Source organism: Pelodiscus sinensis, chromosome 4 (assembly GCF_052426305.1).
Source record: "Pelodiscus sinensis isolate ZL-2025 chromosome 4, ASM5242630v1, whole genome shotgun sequence".
Classification (NCBI taxonomy): Eukaryota; Metazoa; Chordata; order Testudines; family Trionychidae; genus Pelodiscus; species Pelodiscus sinensis.
This window is the reverse complement of record NC_143055.1, coordinates 30,058,565-30,081,843: the sequence shown is the minus strand read 5'-3', so window position 1 is coordinate 30,081,843 and position 23,279 is coordinate 30,058,565.

Sequence of the window (23,279 nt, the reverse complement as noted above, 5' to 3'; positions counted from 1 at the left end):
TTTTTTACATTTTCTTTCTTAAAATAGAAGACTGCAGTTTACATAATTGACAATTCTGCAGTCTTTTTCATAGCTCATGCGTACATATACAGCTATATTAGAATAGTTATTACAGCTAATTAATTCAGTAAAGTAGTGGATTTAGAATAGTGGGGTTAGACACTGTACTGAGCCTAAAAGTGCTGCAGTTTTATACTTCATGTCATAATGCAGCCAGAAGAAAGCACTGAGGGAAAGAAAGCTTCACAGTTTGCTGAAGCAAGGTAAAAAGTATCTGGAAAACACTAAGCTGACCAAGATCTGACTGAATGCACCATGGACTCAGAGGGAATGTGTAGTAGCCTGAGAACAGAAGCCAGGAAAATCTTCCTTTTATTTGTTGGTCTTCTGAAACAATGCTGTATTCAAAAAGGATGGTTCCTTTCAAAAGGAAGGATACGTTTATTTTTCCTCTCAAAGCTCTACAGGAACTTATCCATCTGGCATTTGCACTGCCACCATTTATCCCACCCCAGAGTGTGCACTCCTCTGGATTAAGAGTCCCAGAGGCTTGCATGGGTGTGCTTGAAGGTCAGCAGCTAGAGTGGAGATAACACTGTGCAGGTTCTGTGTGTGTTAGTCCAAGCTGAGCAGCTAGCTGCAAAATCCTTCTGCCACTGGAGCAGGCTCCACCAAATGCCAAATCTGGTTCACTGGGCTGGTCACTCTGCCTCTCTTTGGACCCAGAGTTAGTCTACATCTCTGAGGTCTGTCCCAGGCAGCACTTTCCCAAAGAGCCTAGTTACTTACATTTACCTCCTATGTGCAGGTTTATGTAGCCCTTCTCAGCCACAGGCACAGCCAAAGTCTCTCCCCTTTAGGGGCAATCAGTAGCAATTGAAGCAGCCTGCTAGATCCAAGCCCCACAGGCTCTCAGTCCCATGTTCTAGCTGCAACACAACAGCTCCTGGACTGGATAAAAGCTCCTTCACAGTAGCCTGGCTCCTCTGTCCCAGAATGGAGAGCGCCTCTCTCTCCTAAAATGCCCAGCCAAGCCCCGCTTCCTCCTTTTTTCTCAAGGGCTCCAGGGCTAGATTGCAAAACAAAGGATCCTCCCAGAAGAAGTCAGAGGCCCCTTTGACTTTGACATATACAAACCATTCAGCCTGGATGGGATCAGCAGGTGGTTCTCAGTGCAGTTACATTGTTGCTTCTCCTCAGTGGTTCAGTCAATCTCCCAGTCCAGGGCTGGCACAGTCCTCCCTCAGACAGCTTCCTAGGGAGAGGGCACATCCTGCCTTGTTGCTGTGGAGTCTCCTCCCCAGTTGGACTCACCCGGTATGTATGGATACAAGCCATCCTCTCCCACAAGCTGAGTAGTTCTGGTTTACCCTCCAGGAGCACCTCTCTGGCCAGTATAACCCTTTTGTAACCTGTGTGGGGTAAACAACCCATCACAAGTCACTAGCCAGAGAGGAGTGATTTTCACGATGCTGTCTCTGTGGTTCTTCCTTGTTTGATATGTTGCTCAGGAAAGACAACTACTCAAATATCAGCTGGTAGGTGATTGCTGAGATGGAGGGAGTGGATGAAAACAACTGTCTCCGTTGCCATGTGCGGTGGGAGGTCAGTGAGCATCCTTTGCCTATGTACCACCAACCTATTCAGGTACACAAAGCTTGTGAAATTCAGAAGTGCCATATGGTCGAGTCTTGAGTACTAGTCCTGGGAAAGGACCAAGCACTGTAGCTGCTATTGAAGAGGGAGCATGCACATGCTTTTCAAGAAAAGGAGTGTTCTCCGCAGTTGCTTATCAGGGAGGCTCAGGGAGCTTCCATAAGGCCAGCAGTCTCAGAGATGAAGAGCAGTCAGTATGGACAGAGTAATGTAAGAGATTGTAATTGCTCCATAGGCCCTTTATACTTTGAAAAATATTGGAAGGGAGAGAAATGATGTGGCATGCAATGATATTTAGTGTATGAAATACTAATGAAGGGCTGATGCGTCACTCATGAGGAAGCCTGTTTTTGCTAATTTACTTGCCAGCATGAGAGGCAAATGAAACGAGAATGGTAAAAACCTAAAGTAAACAGAAAAAAAATGAGGATGGTTACTTTCATGTTCATTCCATCTTTCAACTGATTTTTCTCAGAGAGCAATTTTTGACTCTACAAAAATTCATAGTGTTGGTGGCAGTCTTTTAGCAGATCACAAATTCCAGGATGAAGCAGGTGAGAGCTGGGGACCATGATTTCTCAGCTCAGGGGCCTCTGGCTTGGAATGAATTTCCAAGTGGATAAGATTAGAGAAGTTAGGAGATGCTGCATCACGGAGCCAGTGGAGGACAAGATTTCAGGAAGAGCATGATCAGTGGTGTTACAGGTGGCAAACTCATCAAGGAAGATGAGAAAGAGGATACTGGTTCAGAGCTTTGGCTAGGTAGAGATCAGGAGAGACTTTGGCGAGACTAGTTGCAGTGGAGTGCAACTGGTAGAAAACATATTGGACAGTGTCTAGTTTGAAATTAGAGGCAAGAAATTCCAGGCAGCAATTTTAAAAAGCAATGAGCTTACAAAATGCAGGACAATGTAGCACTTTAAAGACTAACAAGATGGTTTATCATCTAATAAACCATCTTGTTAGTCTTTAAAGTGCTACATTGTCCTGCATTTTGCTTCAACTACCCCAGACTAACACGGCTACATTTCTATCACTATTCTACATGCAATGAGCTTACAACTGAGAGAGAAAAGAGATGGCATGGTTGTTGGGGAGACCAGGGGTTTGGTTTTCAACTGGATCACCTAGTCAAAAAGGGATCCTGGTGGCTCTCATTAGCCCTGCTGACCAAGCCACTGATGGTTCAGTTTGCAGTGCTTTGCAGCAGGGCTGGAAGCTCCAGTGAAACAGCTGACATGTTCCTTTGCACAGGGGCAGTCAGAGGGCTCTGCTCTACTCCTCCTTTCCCATTGGCCAGGGGCCATGTCCAATGGCAGGTGCAGGAGCAATGCCTGTGGACAAGGCAGCACACATAGTTGTGTGGCTGTGCCTTAGAAGAGGGGCTGGAAGGGGACATGCTAGTTACTTTTGGGAGCTTGCTTGAAGTGAGTGCTGCTCAGAGCCTTCTCGCCTGAACCCCTCCTGCGCCCAGCCCTCTGTCCCAGTGCTCATCTCTCATCCCACCCTCTGAACAACTCAAGCACTTTCAGGAGCCTCTTGTACCTCAAAGCCCTTATCCCCAGCTGAGAGTCCTCACCTCCTCTCGCATCCCAATCCACTGACTCAGCCTGAAATCTCCTCCTGCACTCTGAACCTCTCATCCCCAGGAAGTGAGAAAATTGGATAGGATAGGGTCATTGTGGCAAATGGAGAGTCTAAAGGAGAAAAGAGAGGAGACAGGAGAAGAGGAGTTCTATGAGGGGAAGAAAACTGAGCAAAGGGGGAAGGTCACAATTTTTCAATGCTCTCAATTAAAAGGGAAAGGAGGGAGCAGAGTTGACACTCCCAGTTTCGTTTCTGTGGAAATGAACTTAGCTCCTGAGTGAACACAGAGAGAACTCTACCTGCCTCCTGCAGCAACCCTAATTGGCTGGCTGCTTTTCCTCTGGTGATGGGGCAATGGAGAAAGCAGCCAGAGGGTAGGGCTGAAATTTTAGAGGGCTTCCCTCATCATGGTCAGAGGGGCTGCAGGCATGGCTGAAATGACCTGACTTTGGAAGAAACCACCAGAGTTGGCAATACTGGCATGTTGCATTGCACTGAAAAAATTCTGAATGCACTATACTGAGCGTTGTATTAATCCCAGCTCAACACCCAGCAGCAGAGGGATTTTAGGATGGAGCCAAAGGGCAAGTGGAAGTCTGAAGGCAAACAGATTGATAGCTGGTGGAGAGAAAGCTTAGGCACAGAAGAGCTGAAAGCTGCAGTTTTGGCAACTAGAAACTGGACTGAGCACATCCTCATTTCACAGAACAGCAAGTAGCCGTTAAATGGTAATGTGTTTGGGTTGCTATATTTCTAATGTGCACTTGAGGGGGTCTACCACAGCAGAAAAGGTCATTTATTCAAATAAGCAAGGTATAACTATGCAAAGAAAAACATCAAGCATCACAAAGAGATGTTTCACATTTAGTGTAATATTAGGCTAATGTGCTTCAGGTGAAATGTAGGACCTAAATATCAAGGACCTAAACAGCAAATATCAAGTACAGGCACAAGGCTGGCTAAATAAAACCTGTACAGATCCAGAAGGTACAGTAAGATGGAAGTGGATAAAAAGTATAGACACACATAGAATAAAAAGTGCTTGTAAGAGGAGGTCTTTCTATTTAAGTAAGGAATTTAAATGAGATCCTAAGAGACCACCAATACATACATTTGTACTGTTTTGAATCTGATATAAGTGTCCTAGATAAGATAAAGTTAACTGCAAACCCATAATTTTTTGGCAATATAAAATTGGAAGACGAGAGAGAACAGCTAGTGAATTAATTTAACTTTGAGCTAGATAGACCTACAGTAAACAAAATTCCAACAATAAAATGTTGGATCTCAAAATGTAAGTATGAAAGAAACAGTGTTCTAGATCAGCAAGAGTTTTAAAAGGAAATCAGATTAATTGTAGTGGTATCCCAGAGCATGGTGAAGGACACTAGCGGCACACCTACGCAGCAGAGCAAAACTGAAATTAAGCTATGCAACTTGTGCTACATCAGTTGCGTAGCTGAAGTTGAAATAGATTAATTCAACTTTTGGCGATGTCTACACAGCAGGAAGTCTAAGGAAGAACACTTTTCCTTCGACTTCCCTTACTCCTCGTGAAATGAGGGTTACTGGCGTTGGAGTAAAAAGTCCTCCAGCTCACCATTGTTTCAAAATAATGGCTTGCTGTGTAGATGCACTCTTAATTTCAGAATAACATCAGTTATACGGAAATTATGCTGCTGTATAGACATAGCCTACATTACCAAATAGAGTGAAACTCTGGATAACTAGATTGTCAGGTATCTGAATCTAAAATGTTGTCTGTCCTATAGTATTGGAATAAGGTATACAATGTTCCCAATACAAGATGTTCTTAGTGCTTTTCTTCCTGTTTTCTTTTTTTAATGAAATTTGTTCATGACTAGCTGCTGTGCATGTTGTACCATCTCCTCAAGACTGAGCAATCCTATCCTTCAGAACCTTAGGAACAGCCAGCCTTAGAAGAAAACTTGGATTGGACTTTGTCAATTGCTACTTTGCTGGTTCAGTAAAACATTAGGAGGGATGTAAGTTCTGACTCTGGAAAGGGTTTGTGAAGTTGGTCCAGAGAAGGAAAGTAACTTACTTGCAGTGCCAAAGGAGAGCTATCTGTGTTTGTGTGTCCAGTATGACAGAGGCAATACTTGTCTGACCGGATCTATCGGGAGTGAAGTGAAGACCGGAACAAAAAAAATCCAAGTTTGCCTTTTGTTCCTAATCCGAAGGGCAGAGGTGAAGTGAGATGTTAATTAATAACAACATAGGTATATAAGCACTAAAGGGTCTTTCATTTTTTGGTGTACAAGAAACTGATACAAAAAGCCAAATCAGTCTTTTCTGGAATTAAAATTCTGTTAAAAGCTTGCTGAACATCAGGAGAAAGTGCAAACTGTGTCAAAGAGTTCTGATGTGAGATTTGTTTTTGAAAGAAGTTTCATTTTTAGAAAGTAACTCATGGTGTTGATAAAATGAGACCCTTTCAATGGGACAAAGATGATAAAATTAAACTCTGCTGTGGGTGTTTGGACATTCAAATGAACTGGTTTAAAAATAAACAAAAAAAGCAAATGTTTTAACTGGCTTCGTTCCAAACGGATCCTTTTTTTTATTTTATTTTTTTAAACCATTTGTGGAATCTGTTTGTGTTTTTTGAAAATTGCAGTATTTTTAACTTGATGAAAAGAAAATCTCATCTGACCAATCAAACTCTATAATGCGGGGGGGGGGGGGGGACATAAGAAACTAGCAGTCTGTTTTTCAAAAGTTTTTATTTCAACAATTATTGAAAAATTTAAAATTAAAATCAAAATTGCTTTTGAAGTGAAACACATTTTTTTTTAAAGTTCCAGCTATAATTCCAACTATAGTTAGGGACCCAGTATTTTATGGTTCCATATACAGAGATATTTGCCATGCAGTCCATCGCTTGCAAAAAATTATGTTCCTCCAGCTACTCTTTCATTTAAAATATTGAATAAATAGACTGTCCTTATGGTTCAAAGAAAATCTTCACAACATTAATAGAGTTTCAATCCCTCTCAAATGGAATCTTCAGGAAGAGTGCAGAAAACCAACAAAATGTCGTCCCACCCCAACTGGGTGGGGCACTTGCCCCTGGGCACCACGCTGGGGGGGCGCCAATTTAGTCCCCCTCCATTCCCTCTGTTATCCCTTGGTTCTCCTGCTCCTCCTCCACCCGCTGCTGCCAGCTGGAGTCATCTCCCTGCCTCTCCACCCCCATCTTGACCCTCCTCCATCTCCGCCAGCGGGTTAGTGCATGAGGGGGCCCGGCCCTAAACTCGAGGGGGTGGGGGAAGATGCAGTACAAGCTCTTCCCCTCCTCCCAGTGTTGGGCTCAGCTGTGTACTAGGTTCAGGGCCCCGCATCAGCGGCGGGGGGGGGGGGGGGGTAGGTGTGTGTGTGTGCAAATTTTGCCTTTCCCCCAAGCACATAATGCCCTCACTACACCTCTGTCTCAATTGATTTCACTATTAGTCTGTGTGTTAACTCTGGAATTTAATCATAATTGCATCCCCTCTCTAACTGTTTCACTGTTGATTGTTTTTAACAGGATTAGCTAGAGAATAGGTCTATCTAATAACCCAAAACCTTCACAGCCTCCTGCCCACACTCCAGATGTTCCCTACCAAATTGCCAAAGTAATACAACTTTCCTTTGACAAATTTCTACAGTGCAGTTGTTATAATGACATATCAGGTTAGAACTCTGGCATACTACAATTCTAGGGAAGCATAAAATAAACTTAATATAAAAAAAACCCTTGGAAATAACATGCTTACCTTACCATTCATTTTCATATTTAATTGAACACTTCCCTTTTACATGAAGGTACCACAGATTTTGTTAGTTTGCCATCCACAGAAACCCAGGGCCTTATTAAAGAATTTGGGTCCAGATGGAATGATGCTTGTAGCCTTAACTATGTTTGATGTTGGTTGCATTCTTTATAACCTCTGCTGTGTATTGGGTGCTCTATTTTCGTGTTTTTTCCTGGATATGTGGAAGGAAGAGTTTCCAGTCAGTGTGTATGATAAATTCCCTGGTTCCTGCATGGATCCAAAACATGCATCCATATCCATATCTGCAAAAATGAGCTGCTGATATCCACGTCCATAGCTGCAGGTACCCATGGAAATCCCTGCATTTGCAGTGTTCTATCTATTGCCACCTTCTACAGGAGAACCCATGAGTCAGGGTCAGTTATTTGAGAGGGTGGTCCTACTAAAGTCAGGAACAGCTTTGCCATTGACTTCAATGGAGCCTGGGTTTTACTGAAGGCTCCTGGAACAATCTGTACAGTGATGGTGCTGAGATCCTGAACCAAACTGTAAATTCATGTATAATGGAAATCACTTCAAGGCAAGGGTGCAGCAGTACTCCTGCATCTCCATTCCAACACCTATGATCTCACCTCATGTGTTTGAATTAGGGCTGTTAATTAATTGCAATTAACTCACACAATTAACAAAACAAATTGCTATTTAAATTAATCATGTTTAATTGCAGTTTTAATCATACTGATAAACAATAGAATATCAACTGAAATCTATTAAAGGTTTAGGGAACTTGTCTACATTTTCAAATATATTGATTTCAGTTACATCACTAAACATAAAGTGTGAAGTACTCATTTTAAATTTTGGATTACAAATATTTTCACTGTAAAAATGAAAAAAACAGTATTTTTTTCAATTCACCTCATACTATTATTGTAATACAATCTCTTTATAATTAAAGTACAACTTATAAATGAAGCTTATCTTGTTACATAACATAATTCAAAACTAAAAATAATATAAAGTTTTAGAGCCACAAATTCCACTAAGTCCTACTTGTTCAGCCAATTGCTAATAGAGATTAGTGTGTTTATATTTACTGAAGAGAATATTGCTGCTTATTTACAGTGTCACCTGAAAGTAAGAACACACATTCATATGGCAATTTTGTAGCTGACATTGCAACGCAGTTGCGTGCTGGGTATGCCTCTTCATGCTTCCACCACCATTCCAGAGGACACGCTTCCATGCTGACCATGTTCATTATTAAAAAATAATGCATTAATTTAATTTGACTCAACTCCTTGCATGTTTCCTAATATTTTACCCACATTCTGCCATGTATTTCCTATTTTGGCAGTCTCAGATGATGTCCTAGATCATGTTGTTCATTTTAACAGCATTATCCTGTAGATTTCACAAAATGCAAAGATGGTACCCATGTAAAATTCCTAGAGAGAGCTATAGTACTTGACCCAAGAATCTGAAGTGCCTTCCAAAATCTGGAAGGGACAAAGTGTGGTATGTGTTCCCAGAAGTCTTAAAAGCACAACACTCTGATTGAGAAATTATAGAACCAAACCCACCAAAAAAGAAAATCAACCTTTAGCTAGTGGTATCTGACTCAGATGATGAAAATGAGCACGCATTGGTTTATGCTGCTTTCAATTGTTGTTTAACAGAACCCATAATCAACATGGATGTGTGTCCAATGGAATGGTGGTTAAAGCATGAAGGAAGACATGAATCTGTAGCATATCGGGCATGTAACTATCTTGTAACGCTGGATATAAAAGTGCCATGCAAATGCCTATTCTCATTTTCAGATTACACTGTAAACAAGAGGCGGGTAGCATTATCTCCTGCAAATGTAAATGTCCGAGAGGTTGGCTGTATAAGAAATAGGACTGAGTAGAATTTCTAGGCTTTAAAGTTTCGATTCTTTTATTTATTCAGTTTTTTGTGTCTAATTCTTCATTTGTGAGGTCAATTTTCATGAAAAAGACAATGCACTACAGTACCTGTATTAGGTGAATTGAAATATACTATTTTGTTTTTTACAATGCAGCTACTTGTAATAAAAATAAAGTCAGCACAGAACATTTCTTATTCTGTGTGATAATTGAAACCAAATATGAAATTTGAAAATATATCTAACATCCAGAAGTATTTAAATGGTTTCCTATTGTTTAAGAGCCTGATTATGTGATTAATCATTTGACAGATCTAACTCGTACCCTGGAGCAGGATATAGGGTGGAGCAAGAGTTATGACCTCTCAAACCTATGCAGCTTGTAGATTTCTGGGAAATGCTGCATCCCACCCATCAGATCCTAGGTTATCTTAATTAGTGGCAATCCCTTTGTTTCAATCTGGTGCCTTCCCCCTGTTTCCCATTCCAGCAACACAGTTTGGAAACTAGAGTGCCTCTGATTTCTGTGCCTCTGATGCTCCTTTTCCTCCCCTGCCAGTCCCCCTTCAATTGGTCTCAAAGGAAGAAGTTGTTTTTCATAGGGAGTTCAGAGGGAGCATATCATGTAGGGCTGCTTCCTTTCCTCATTTCTTCCCAACTGCAGAGCCCCAAGAATCATGCATGACAGTCAGGGGAAGATTTCACTGACTCAAAGGCAAAAGGAGAAGGGAGCATATGTCACAAAACCACCACCCTTCTTTGGGCATATGTTACTCTTCTACCTTCCAAAGGGGCTAGGGCCAACAAGAGGATTGGTTTGTAAAAGTTGTTTTTGATGATGATTTTGCATTAAGATGCTATGGTTTGCAACATGTTTGAAATTGCTGACCAGAAGAATGTGGTTTTCACTCAGAACAGTTTCCAAGCTGACTTTTGCCGCTGAGCTTTCCAGGGCTATTTAGAGCTACATGCAGCATAAAAATATCAAGAGAGATGGATGCTAGAACGGAAAATTACAATAAAAAATGCTTCTGAAGAAGAGAAGCCATAATGGTATAAACTAGTTTAATTTACCTAAACACATTTTAAACTTTCAGTTAAAAAAATCTTGCTTCACATGAACATCTAGCAGAACAATATTAAATATAGAAAAGCCTTTAAAATGCTCTGATAGCAAGACTGGGGAGTGTAAGTTTTACATGCAGTGCTGAAGATATTCATTAAAATTGTAATTAGACTCACGATTAAATTTAGTCACAGAAACTTTATGTGTAAGTGTTGCTACAGGAAGAAACCTCCAGTCTGAAAATTAGTTCAGCAGGCTGAGCTATTTTAATTATGCAGAGTTGATTATCATTGGAGAAGGAAGCCTTTATTACTACAACAGAATTTTGATTTCCCCCTGTTTTCTGGGCTGCAGTGTGGTACATACTTTGATAACCTAATCTTTTCTGTGCAAATAACATGAAAATTAATACGTGTGCGGTTAATATAGGATACTGAATTTTATTATATGACCATCCAGTGACTAATCTGATACACATTTTCCTAGTGGTGTAGCAACTGTAGTCATAGTGCATAGCCTTTCTGAGGCAAACAGTCTTGCAGTGAGAGAATTCTGTAAGCTGCAAAACCTTGTTTAAAGCTGCATTCCAGGCAACATCTTGTTTCCATTTGTGCACTCAAAGCTTGTGGCAGCAGAGATGATGGATGAGTCTAACTCTCTAAAATGTCACAAACATACTTTAATTTGGCAAATCTTAGTGTAGCAGAAGGAAACGTCCCTCTCTATTCATATCTGGTTTGATATCTGTAGAATCGCAGCAGCAGATATTATATACTAATTTAAGAGAGAACATTTCTCCGAAATGAAACTTGCCTTTATCGCAGATCAAACAGCAAAAGGTGTGTCATGTGCAGTGTACTTTTTTTTTCCTCTGTGTGTTCTAGACATAAAGAGTTCTACTGAAAAGGCTTTGGACATGGTGATGTACAGGAATAAGAGGCTCAGGATATTGTCTGACACTGATGGAGACTGGGGGTGTAGAGAGGCAATGAGAGCAGGCTCTGATGAGAAGTACTTATATTATTGTCTTTATTTTCATCCAGTGTTCTGGAATTTAATTCCCAGACTTCATGCACACACAAATAACATCATAATTGCGGTTTAAAGATATGGAAGCTTCAACTCCTGAAAAGAAATTTTGTGTGTTCAGAAATCTTTTCTAATTTTTTTTCTGTATGTCTGCTGAGTCTCAGCACTCTGGGAGCATATCATCTACATCGCTCAAGCACTCCATTTTTAACTATCACTAACGTGCCCAGCTGAACAGCAAAGCTATTTACTTTTTCTGATGTGCCAGATCATATTTTAAATAGAGAATTTAAAATACGTAAAATTTGTATCTTAAAAACACAGGTTAGAATATCCAAATAGAAGAATTAGCATGGAAAATAATGGTCATTAGGCCAAAGCAAAGAGCAGATATCTCTTGGAAAGCTGGAGAGTATTTATTTGTGTTAGAGAATGCAGAAGTGAACCAAAAGACACCTATTTGCAGAATCAGAGGGTTAGAAGGGACCAAATGGATCATCTAGTCTAACGTCCTGCCAAGATGCAAAATTTTTTGTCTAAATTATCCAAGACAGCTGGCTATCCAGGTGTGTGTGTGGGGAGGGGGGGGGGGGGGGGGACGGGGAGAAGGAGGGAATGGCAGTTTAAACTTTCATGGGTGAAGCTTTCACAATCTCCACATACAGACTCAGTTCTATTGTTTTACTGTTCTTGAAGTTAAGAAGTTTCTCCTGAGAGAGCAGAGTTAGAGGATACATGCTATGCTGTATTTTGAGTCTACTGTGGCAAGACAGAACAGCTGTCTCTCCATCAGTAGATCTCAAAGTGCTTTACACAGGAGTGTGGTTCCATGGTTTCCATTTTACAAATGGAGAAACTGGAGCACGGAGAAACGATGTGCTGTTCCCAAGGTTACCCAGCAGGCCGGTTGCTGAGCCTAGGACAAAACCCAACTTGGATGTGGACTCCATGGACGCTCCAAGCACCCACCAAAAAACAATAAGTGGTGCCCAAGACCTGCAGGACTGGATGAACGTTTTGTGGGTACTGGCTCCTGGATTATGATTCTGGCACTGCTCCATGCTGAGATCCTGCACCCCCTTGACGTCCTCTCCCACATGTAAGCAGTGGGCATGGTCTTATTGAGAAAGAGACTAAGAAGAGCATACACCAGCAAAAATAAGTTTCTCCTGAGACCCAGCCCAGGGCTTTACCAACTAGGCCATGCTACATCCATGTGTACTTTCAGTTAACTCAACAAAAACCTCAGATTACTTAGGTAGCAATAATATTCATTTAAACTGTTGTTTGTATTGTGTTTTCAGTAGCATGAGACAATAGGAACTTTCCAGACCTAAGAGAAAGCAAAGTTCCTGCATCCCACAATATAATTTCCTTAGGTAAGATTACTATGGTCATGTGTAGTGTGTTTGTGTTTGAGTAACTTTTGACAGCTGTATTGTTCGTGACTGCCTGGAAGTATGTGAGAGTTTGTTAGGGGCAAAAAGTCAGTGATTACATTTTTGGATGACTGGGCAGTAAGGTGTGTGAACTGAATTTCAGCTGTATGGTAATGAGCAGTCATTTGCTTGCTTTTTAGTGACTTTGTTGTTAGAAAGTACTCTTGAGCAATCCTTACTCTAACTTAACAATGTTATTTTGCATGGGAATATCCCTAACATAGAGAACACAAGGCAATTTGTCTTCTATGTATGAACTAGAGTTCATCATTTCCAAAGAATTATTGCTTCTTGCGTTGGAAAAGTGACCTTCAGCAAGAAATATTACCAAGTGACTTCAGGCATTAGGTTTCATTGTATTAATCTGGGAGGGGCAATATAAACCATTTTTGCATATAAATATATCTATTTATTTTACAGTTTTATATAGTTCCCATCACTGTGGTATCTAAATGCTTATCAGAAAAATGAGAGAGGTATAGTTCTATCCACTGGAAATTTCATAGAATCTTCTGTTCTCCCTTCTCTCCCTTCCCCCCCCCCCCCCAAGGTTTTTTTGGGGAGGCGTAGAGAAGCGGATGATAGGTGGTTATGTATATTTAATTCTTATGTCGGAAAACTTTTAACAAAGACAAAGTCCTGAAGTGTTTCCTGATGGAGGTCACTCTGGATTAGCTTGATCTGTCCAACAAGTACTTCCATTGCTCACAGCTGTATTCTGAAAATGCCTTGTCTTTGGTATCAGGATATAACATATACACAGATATAAAGCACTAGTACGGTATGTATTCCACGCATCTCTGTTTTGTGCAGTAGGGACTTCACCACTTACTTCCATCTTTGCTCATCTGCTGCTTGTCTTACTTTTTATTCCCATGTCATATTGGTACTTTCAATTCTGCTTCCTTGGTGCATTTGAATTATCATTTCGTTTTACTGTTACCTCTTGTTCCAGCCTGATACCAGGAAGAAAGAATCAATAATGTAACAAGACTGGCATGTTCTTGCCATCCCCATTTATGTCCCATAATTTCCTAGCCACTGGTTTCTAGTTTGTCCTCCCCCACAGCTGTTAGATATTGAGGATTTGTCTGAAGCAGCTGTTCAGGAACATTTGTAGTCTAGATAAGTCATCAAGTTACCAAATGAAGCTGAAACACAGACTTTATAATGGTGTTCAATATTCAAAGGTTAGTTTGGAGAACAAGATTTGTTTCCAGACAGGCTCAGAATTGCAAAAGCATGTCTGACTTCCTCTATTTTGGCTTTAAAAATCTTTCTCCATCTGTGGTATTTACAGTGCTGCCAAGATGCATGAAATATTGGATCTCTTGTATATCAGCTCCAGAAAGTGGTGCTGTATTTCTTGTTGTGTGCTTGATTCTCATGGTGTTGATTTTCCACCCTACTAACTGTGCATAAGCCTGGAGATCATGTTTTTAGATTGCGTGTCTTTGCGGGTATGGGATACCATATTGATGTCGTCTGCAAAGTCAAGGTCTTCCAACTTCTGTGTGAAAGTCTATTGCATACGCCTTGGTTATTCTGTGGTCTTCCTCCAATATGCAGTCCATTACCTGCAACAAAGATCGTGGGTGACGTAAAACATCCTTGTCTGCCTGCAGTAGTCTTGAGTGACTTACCAAGTAATACATAAGTTATATCATGTTGATGTAGAAGCTCTGAATCATGTTCACAAATTTCTGAGGGATTCCATAGTGGTATATCAACTTTTATAAATATGTTCAATCCACTGTCTCAAAGGCTTTTTGGAAATCTAGAAAATTCAACTGATAGTCCTGTGGTGATATGTAGGGTTACTATTTGCTCTAGACAACATTTCTTCTGTCTGAACCCTACCTGCTCTTGTTGTAACCTTGATTTACTACTTTCCTTATTCTTACCAGAATAATATGCATAAATACCTTACTTGGAAAAGTGGGCAACTATATGTTCCTCCAGTAGTTATACTGCCTGAGATGTCCTTTCTTTGGCAACTTTACAATATGACCCTTTTTTCCACTCACTTAATATTTTTCTTCTAAATCAAGCAAGAACACAGACACAGTAACTCCGAGAGGAATATGCTATAAAGAATAAAAAGGCCAAAAAGAGCACTGGGACAGATGAATGAGAATTTATAGACAAAATGCCATCAAATGCATAGACCACTGCTGCACAAAATGAAGCAAGGGTACTATATAACATCATTAGACAGTTGTCAGGAAGAAAAACCAATACCAGCCATCCAGTTCAAGAAAATGTGATCAATTTTACAACAAACCCATCAGAACACTTAAATATATGGAGGCAGTACTTTTTAGTCAGCTATGTGAATGGCAAGCCAGTAGCGAATCACCTAGATAATAGTGGAAGAAGATCTGGATGTTGAACTAGGACCTGTCGCCAAAATACAAATAGAGAAGTGGAATGAAACCCGATACAAATAAGATTTCAAAAGAGGTTCTTAAAGCAGATTGAAAAAGACAGTAGATATGTTGATAGGCCTCTCCCAAATGATATATGTGAAGAAGAGAAAATTCCAGGTGAACGGAAGAAGGTTAATATAGTGAAGCTTGTATTCTCTACATGCGTATTTACTGCTTTCTGGACAAGCTCTGTTTGGGACACAAACTTTGCCATTTAAAACATCTGCTCCTCTGGGTGGCACACTCTTGTCTCTATCTTCCTTTTTTTATTACAGTAGTCAGTGGCAATCTTGTATCTACTGTATCTCCTCTGAGTGGCTATTGTTTCTATAATATTTCTCCATTACAATAGCAGTTCTTGAGTGTACATCCTGTCCTCGGGGTGGCTTTTAATACATAATCTCTAACTCTCTTTCCATTTTTCTAGTGAGTAAGCAAGTGTTTGTGACTACAGTAATCCATGTATCTCTTAGTGCGGTGCCAGATGTGGCAAACATTTGAGTTGTTTTAAACTAGTATTAGTATATCACATGGTAAATGTGACACTTATCAGACCTGACAGGAATCAAAGTGAAACATTTCTCCTTCATGGTGTGTCATATGTGACTCACTGCAGTTTTCCTAAAGAAAAACTTGTGCCTAGGCTAAGGGAAAGCCAATTCTAGTTTAGATTTGGTCAGTAAAGAAAATGCACTAGGCGTTTAATATGTGTTTATATTTTTCAAAGAGATTTGCTAGTGATGGGTTGTTCAGAAACAGCTTGCTTCTGACATTATTTGGTTTCTTAGTAAAGAAAACAAAAGGCACAACATATTGCGATGTGGTATAATAAAACATCGTTGGATTGATAACGGCTTGGATTTTATAGTGTGAGGTATTTTTTGTTTTCAATTACAAAATGCTCTTTTAGTGTGCTTCTTTTACTTCAATACTCATGATTCATTAATAAAATTAGCTTTGTTTTGTATCTAACTATCTTCATTTTATTTTAGATTTAAAACCATTTATTTTCACTAGTGATCAAGTAAAAAATAGTTTATCTAAGAACATAATAAAAAACCCTTGAAAAGATGGTATCTAGAAACACATTTTAAACATTACACTTAGATGTATTATTCTCAGTCATGAGGTAAAGGGTTACAACTCCTGTTGAAGGCAATATGAGTTGTGTTCACTTCAAAGATAAACTAATCAAAATAGTTGATGCATGTTTCATGAGGGAGAGAGTTACCCGTAGGAAAATGAGCCAAATTCTGTGCATCCTATGCAACCCTATTTTGATTTCAATAGGCTTCTGGTCCCATTTACTTGCATCTGTGTAGGAGTTCTATAGAATGAGTATTCTAGCAGTATCAAAAATAAAAAGGTAGATTAAACGTGGGTCCAATTAATCCTGATATTTAGGATCCTACTCGGTGAGGTGGTAAATATCTTCAAACTCCATTCATGTTAATGGGAATTCAGGACATTCAGAGCATTTCAGAATGAGTACTTTCAGCCATCTATATACGGTGCCATAAAACGTTTATAAAGGGAAATAAACATGTTCCCTGCTGTGACAGTCTGTACCTCATGTTCATCCCTTCGAACAAAATGTATCTTAGCCTTATAAATGTGTATTTTGTGAGGTAGTATTTGAGATTGTAATTTTCTGATCACTATTGTCCTAGTAAAATATGTGTGGAAACATTGCATGTGAAGTTATAGGATTCCTCTGTATAGTATTACTAGACACGTTCTAAACCTGGGGGAAGTAGCCGCAAACTAGTTCCCCAAAGATGAAAGGCTAGCCATTACCTCAGCTAGCTATCAGCAAAATTAAATGGACCAGCACCTCGGAAAGTGGCCATTTCTTGAATGGAAAGAGGGTGCGGGTGAAAATACACACATTGACAATGGAACAGCTGAGGGTTTCCAGCTACATTTTCTGTCTGTCTCCAGAACGGTAGCTGGGGATGATTGTTGAAGAAGAGAGAAAAAAACTGGGAGAGAGAAGCAACCCCAAATTCTCTCTCCTTCCCCCTCTATCAACAGCACTGATAACACTTGAAGAACAAAGGAAGCATTGTGGGATTGGGGAGGGATCCTAACTGAAAGATTCAACTGGTAAGACCACTGTAATGTGTGATGAAAAGAGATCTTTGCTTTGAATTCACTTAGCTTAAGTTAGTTATTAGTTGTGTTTTGCTTTTACTTTCTTGTAACCAATTTTGACTTGTATGCCTCATGACTTGTATCTATCTTATTGTAAAAACTTAAACAACTAATAGACCTTCAGCACCTACAAAAATGAAGATGGTATTGTGAGCTTTTGTGTGCATGATCCACTTCTTCAGATGAATGGAGTTAAGGGGTCCAGGTTGCAAAATAAATAGCAGAGAAAGAGGGCATGGGAGGGAAAGAGAAGGTTTGTAGTTAATAAACTTGATTTATTGTTTTATTTAAACCAGCATGTTTGGAGTGAAGTATGTGGGAACTCAATTTGGGATAAAAGCATTTGTAAATATAATTTTCTGTTAATAAAATGATGAACTTTATATGAGCTTCTGTTTTCCAGGAAATAGCTGCACAGTACAAGATGTATCTTTCTGAGGAAAAGCATGGGAATGGGAATTTGCTGATGTTTGCTCTGGCTAGAGCACTCATATTATAATTAGAAGAAGCTTACAGGTTGGAGGCTGTGTGATGAGACCAGGAGTGGTAACTCTCACAGTGACGCAGTGTAAAAGGCACTCCAGGTTGGATAATTTAGGGGGGACAGTGTTTTTTGTTCACTAAGTAACATTACATCAATTATGACCAAGTGAAAATTTATTCTGAACTTTTTAGTGACAACATTTTCTAAATATGCCTCATGCAAAAATATCCAGGGAGGGAAAGAGGGGGAAGTCTTAATAGATCATGTGAGAGCACAACTCACCCCATCATCAAAACTGTGGTGTTGCTTGTGACAATGAGACAACTTCTTCTGATCAAAAGGAGCACTATAGCACTGGATTTTAAAAAAATGTATTTTAAAAAGCTTTTTGTTGTTGTTTTGATTGAGCATATATGTTCCCACAGAGAGACATTTTGAGTATCTAGTGGAGAAGGAGGAAAAGAGGATCCAGACTAGCTCAAAGCTACATGACAGAATGTTTGTTAAATGTGTTCTTTCGCTCTTGGATATTTGCATTTCCTTTCAAGTTTCTCTTAGTACCTCAGTGGCATTGGAGAGAAATTAACACAATAGCACACCATGCACTCACAAGTACACTGAATTTGAATATTAGCTAGATGGGCTAAAATGGCTTAGGGAAGTAGCAAATATTTTTTGGTATGTATTCTTACATGTTTTAGACAGAAGCTGCCTGAAAAGCATCAGGGGAAATAATGAAGCAGCTATCTCCTGAATATTTATTTTTTTGCTTGGTCCATTTTTCTTATGCATCCTCTTCACTTGAGAAGGTTCTGTGGCTTGTGTTATCAGGAGGTGAGATTAGATGACCACAGCAATCCTTTCTGGCCTTGGAATCTATTAATATCCAGGATTTGTATCTAATTTGTTTGCTTCCCTTTGGCTACCATTGCTTTTTCCCTTCTAGGAAAATCTCATGTTTATAGATGATGCTGACTGCTGTGGAATCTCTGTGATTCTACTTAACTAAGTTAGAGGCAGAATTTAAGGGGCTTATATAGGAAATCTACACATCCTGTGTGCAATGTGAATCAGTTTGATCAGGAGTTTCCTGCTTATGACTGTAAGGGCTGGGTGTTGGGATTTTGCAATCACTAATGATCTATCCCCACATACAGACAGTGCAGCAGATATTCCTGCTTCAGTAGTGATCACAGAATGACTTGTTGCTGCTCTGCAGCCTGGCTATGTGGGGGGGAAAAAGAACTGCTACCTCCAGTATCATGCTGTGCCATATCCATTTGATGGATGCAGGGGAGGGTTTCCCTCAAGGCTTATAAATATGAAGGGTAAAAAATGTCTTTTTAAAAATATGTTACCGTGTATCAATACCCTAATGTAGGTGGTCAGTGTTGTAGTTTTCACGTTATTACCTGGATGAGGTGAGTCCTAGGGCAGGATACAACATACCCTGTCAGCATTAAGCTTTTAACCTATTTTTTGTGCTCATGTTTATAAACATCACAAAAGCAAAGGCAAAACAAACAAAAACAGTAGACTTGCTATGAGAGAACAAAAGCTGAGGTGAGCAGCAGCAGTACTGCCCACCCAATTCCTTACAGCTTGAGGTGAGGAGAATAAGACCATATGTAAATAATATTCGAAGAATTTTTGATTCTCCTACCAATGTCTCTAAAAGTCCCAGGAGAGGCTCACATGCCAACTCTACTGTCTCGTCTGACAGGCCTTTGCCCGCCAATGCTGCTGCTACCTAATGACTATTACTTCATATGCCGGTTTTATTGCCTTAACTGACAGTCCTATGCTAACTAGCTATTCATTTTAGACACCTGTTGTGTCTCAACCATCCTTTAGTGCTACATACTCTAGCCCTGTTGTGGATGGGAACTGGTCACCTAGCAGAAAAGAAAGGAGCTCAAAATCTGTGATTCAACAGCTCCTTCTAAAATCATTGTCAGTGGGGGAAAAATAAGCTCCCACTGACATTTTTAAACAATTATATTTATTGAAGTGCTCTGGTAACTTGTTAATTTTATCTTCTCATTATTTTATATTTCTTCTTGTGCCTTGAACCACAAATTGGTCAATAGATTAAAACTGATCCATTGATCAATGGATTAAAATGTGCAATTGTTTTGTAGCAATACGAGTTCTTCTTTGTTCACATATGACTTGTTACTTTGTTACCTTTCTCAGGTTATACTTATGATTGAATCAGAAAAGACATCCTGATAGATATGTTAGATGTACTTTTTGCACTTTGTTCAGAAATGAAAGCACATCACTGTCAAAAAAAAAAAGTGTTGCTACAGTAGGGTAGTAGCATTTATTGTACACATGTTCTATACCTAAAGTCAAATCATGCTTTAAAAGGTCTATTTTCAAACAGGATTTGACTCTTCACATGCAAATCTAGAAAGTGAAGTCCTTGTTTTTGAGAGACTATTTTTGTTTTTTTGTTGCTGCCATTGCACGACTCAAACCGAAAGCCTGTTATCTCTGACTCAAAATCTATTGACTCATATGGTTATGGGGTGAGTGACCAAAAGGATCACTTCAATGGGAGGAACAATAATTTTGCAGTTGAAAGATTATCATTGAAATGTTGCTCTCCATGCACTGTAAAGCCAAATTTAGAGAGGCACTTGTAGAACAATCAGTATAGTTTAATGAACCACTTGAAGATTTACTATCCATGTTCCTCAAGAATTCATGTGCAGATAACTTCAGAAGACTGGAGAGAATAGAGTAGTACTTGGTCTCATATAGTTGTTTTAACACTCAGCTTATTGCAAAGCCATTTTTGGAAAGAGAAACAAAACAAAAAAGCCAGAAAAAACTAAATTCTAGTCATTGTAGTAGCAGATAAAGTCAAAATCTTACGTTAGTTATTTTGTATTTGGCAGCTCACCTCACCAGCTTTACAAAAACAATTGTCGGAAGAAATAAATATGCCAATACAAGACTTCTTAAACCCTGAACATCTCTTCACTCAACTTGGATGATTGCTTAAAAAGAACTCAGCAGTTTGATTAGAGGCATTGCTAGTATGTTGTCTACAATTTGGGTGACTTTTTGAAAAGATTTAATAGAATATTGCTATATTATCCTCCCAAGTACACCATCCCTTCCAAAAAAACCTAGAGTCACACGGGTTCACTGACTATATGAAACGGGGGTGGGCAGGTAAAGCAGAAACACAATTATGAGCTGCTTAAAGGAAGTAGTACATTGTGCCACCAACATCTGAACTAATACTAGTACATGTAATGCATACCAGATGAGTCACTGGCAACCTACAAGGTTACATTTAATTCGAATCCTCAGTCAGGTCTTCTCCTGCAAGACAGAAATCATAAAGAGAAGCAAGCGTGCCATTGGAAGACAAGCTTGTTTCACAAGTGAGGATTCCAGAAGGTGACCTTATTGTCTCGGACGTGGAGAACAGCATAAATGTCAGTGTAAAGTAGGCATAATTGTTATGCCACAATGAATGGTGGAATTGTAAAAAAAAAAAAAAAAAAAAAAAGCCTTATTTTTGTACCTTGTTATGTTTTGGGGCTGCCAGTGAAGTCTAATATCCTGAAAAAGAGGGAAGAAGTATAGTACATCATTGCACACAGATGGAATCTCTGCTCTCATTTTCACAGCTCTGCAACTGAAGCCCTTTCCAAAAGGTTAGGGAAGAGAGTATTCAGCATACCCCACCACCAATCCTAATGAAGTAGGATGGGTTAGCTGAGCAAAACCACTTTTTGTCTGAGGCCATTTGAACAGATTGGTAGTACTAAGTACTAAGAAACTAGATTGGACTTGGTCTTGTTAGGAGTTCAGGTTGTCCTGTGAATAATTAACTTTGTTTTGTGTAAAACTTTATCTATAAAGCCCTGCAAATCTGCAGGTATTTACTTCATTTCTCCAGACATCAACATCCACAGATATCCATACATCATGTTTGTCGATTGCACATCTGATGCAGATACGCTGTTTGTTTGTTTTTAATCATTCCTGCAGGGTTCTAGGAATCCACAAGGAAATTCTTGTGTTGCTGAAATGTCCAGGGAACTCTGCATGCAGTTGTATCAACCCTTATGGATAGGAAATTTTGCTGTATCACTCAACCATGTTGCTTGCAATAGTAACCACAGATTAGGCATAATGAATAACCTTTTGCAAAGTACATGTGAGCAGAACCATCGTTGACAGTCTTAGGTTAGCAGAATTCTGGACAAATACTATTTAAGTCTGGCAATAGCAGATGCACCAAGGCAATCAGAAATAACTGCTACCCTTATTAGGGAAGATAAGAGGTGATTGGAGTAAGATTTTGAGCTGTGCCTCGAAGAGATGCAGCACAGAACTTGCACACCAAGGGAAAAGGAGGCTATGTAAACTGTAAACTGCTTCAGTGCCCTCCTAATCCCTGACCTAAAATGTTCTAGAGAGGGGAGTGGTCCCTGGTGTGCTTTAAGCTTCTCAATAGTGTGCAAGTTACAGTAGGGTCCACAGGGTGCCCAATGGACCCCAGTGCTGCATGTTGCAGTGCCTTCCCCAATGCACACAAATGCACATACAGGACCAGCCTTGTCCTGTGCATGGTTTACAAGTGGGTCCTCAGAAGGCTAAACAGTCTGGTAAGATTATAAAGCAGAATTGTTTGTATAGAGTTACAGACAGTGACTCTGGGGGCTTGTGGGTTAATCCTCCACTGTCTATGAAACTCAAAAGCTTTTCCCTTCCACACCTCTATTTTTTTTTTTTTTTTAGTAAAATAAAAAAAAACATTTCTGATTCCATTCAGCTACAATCTCATCCTCATAATTTTTACATTATTTTTGGGAGATTAGAATACACACTATGGTAGTGGCATAATTAATATTCATGGGAAATAATTGTGTCGGGACTTGCTTTTGCAATCAATGAAAATTTGAAAGCAAAAGTAGATTTTCTGCTGATTTTTCTTTCCTCATGCAAACTGTGTGCTTCATTTTTTTTTCTAAATTTGAAAACTAACCAAAAAACAGTTGATGGAAAGATGGTCAGACATTTCTCCCCCTCTTTTTGAAATTTTGCTTTATTGATTTATTGAATTATCTGTGTTTATTAAAGTAAGTATTTTACCTGCAGTAAAATTCATGGTCTGTTTTGAAACAGTTAAACAATTTCAGACAAAAGATTGGTATGATAATGACATTTTTTCTGTAATATTAGCAACAAGCACAAGCAAATGCACCAGGAATCTAAAAGTTAAGGAAGCTCTGTATGGCATGGTGTTTTACTAGACAAAATTCTTTCTCTCCCTCTCCCTGGAATTTTAAATAGAAGACCTGGGTTGCAAATCAATAGTTCAATTAGATTATGTGGTGGTTCTCAGATGACTGTTAGCATGGCCAGGAGATTACTTTTGTTGATACTGGGAGATGTGGCTGCTCTGGGATAAAAGCTCATAACAGCACCTTGAGCTATTCTACATTGTGAGACAAGAACTATGGTAGAAAACATGCATAAGCTCGTGTTGTTTATATGATGCATGTTGCATATCCAAGGACTATAACATAATTTGCTATATCACAAATGTAGCATTGAACAAAAACCATTTGCAGGACACACAAACAATGAAAGGAAGTGTTAGGTGCCGATTCAGTAACTTTAAGCATGTTAATTGTGTGTCTGGAATCTAACTGAGTAAGTGCTTTGTTGAAGTAGAGCATTGGTGCTGTAAAGAGGAACTGCACCTACAGTACATG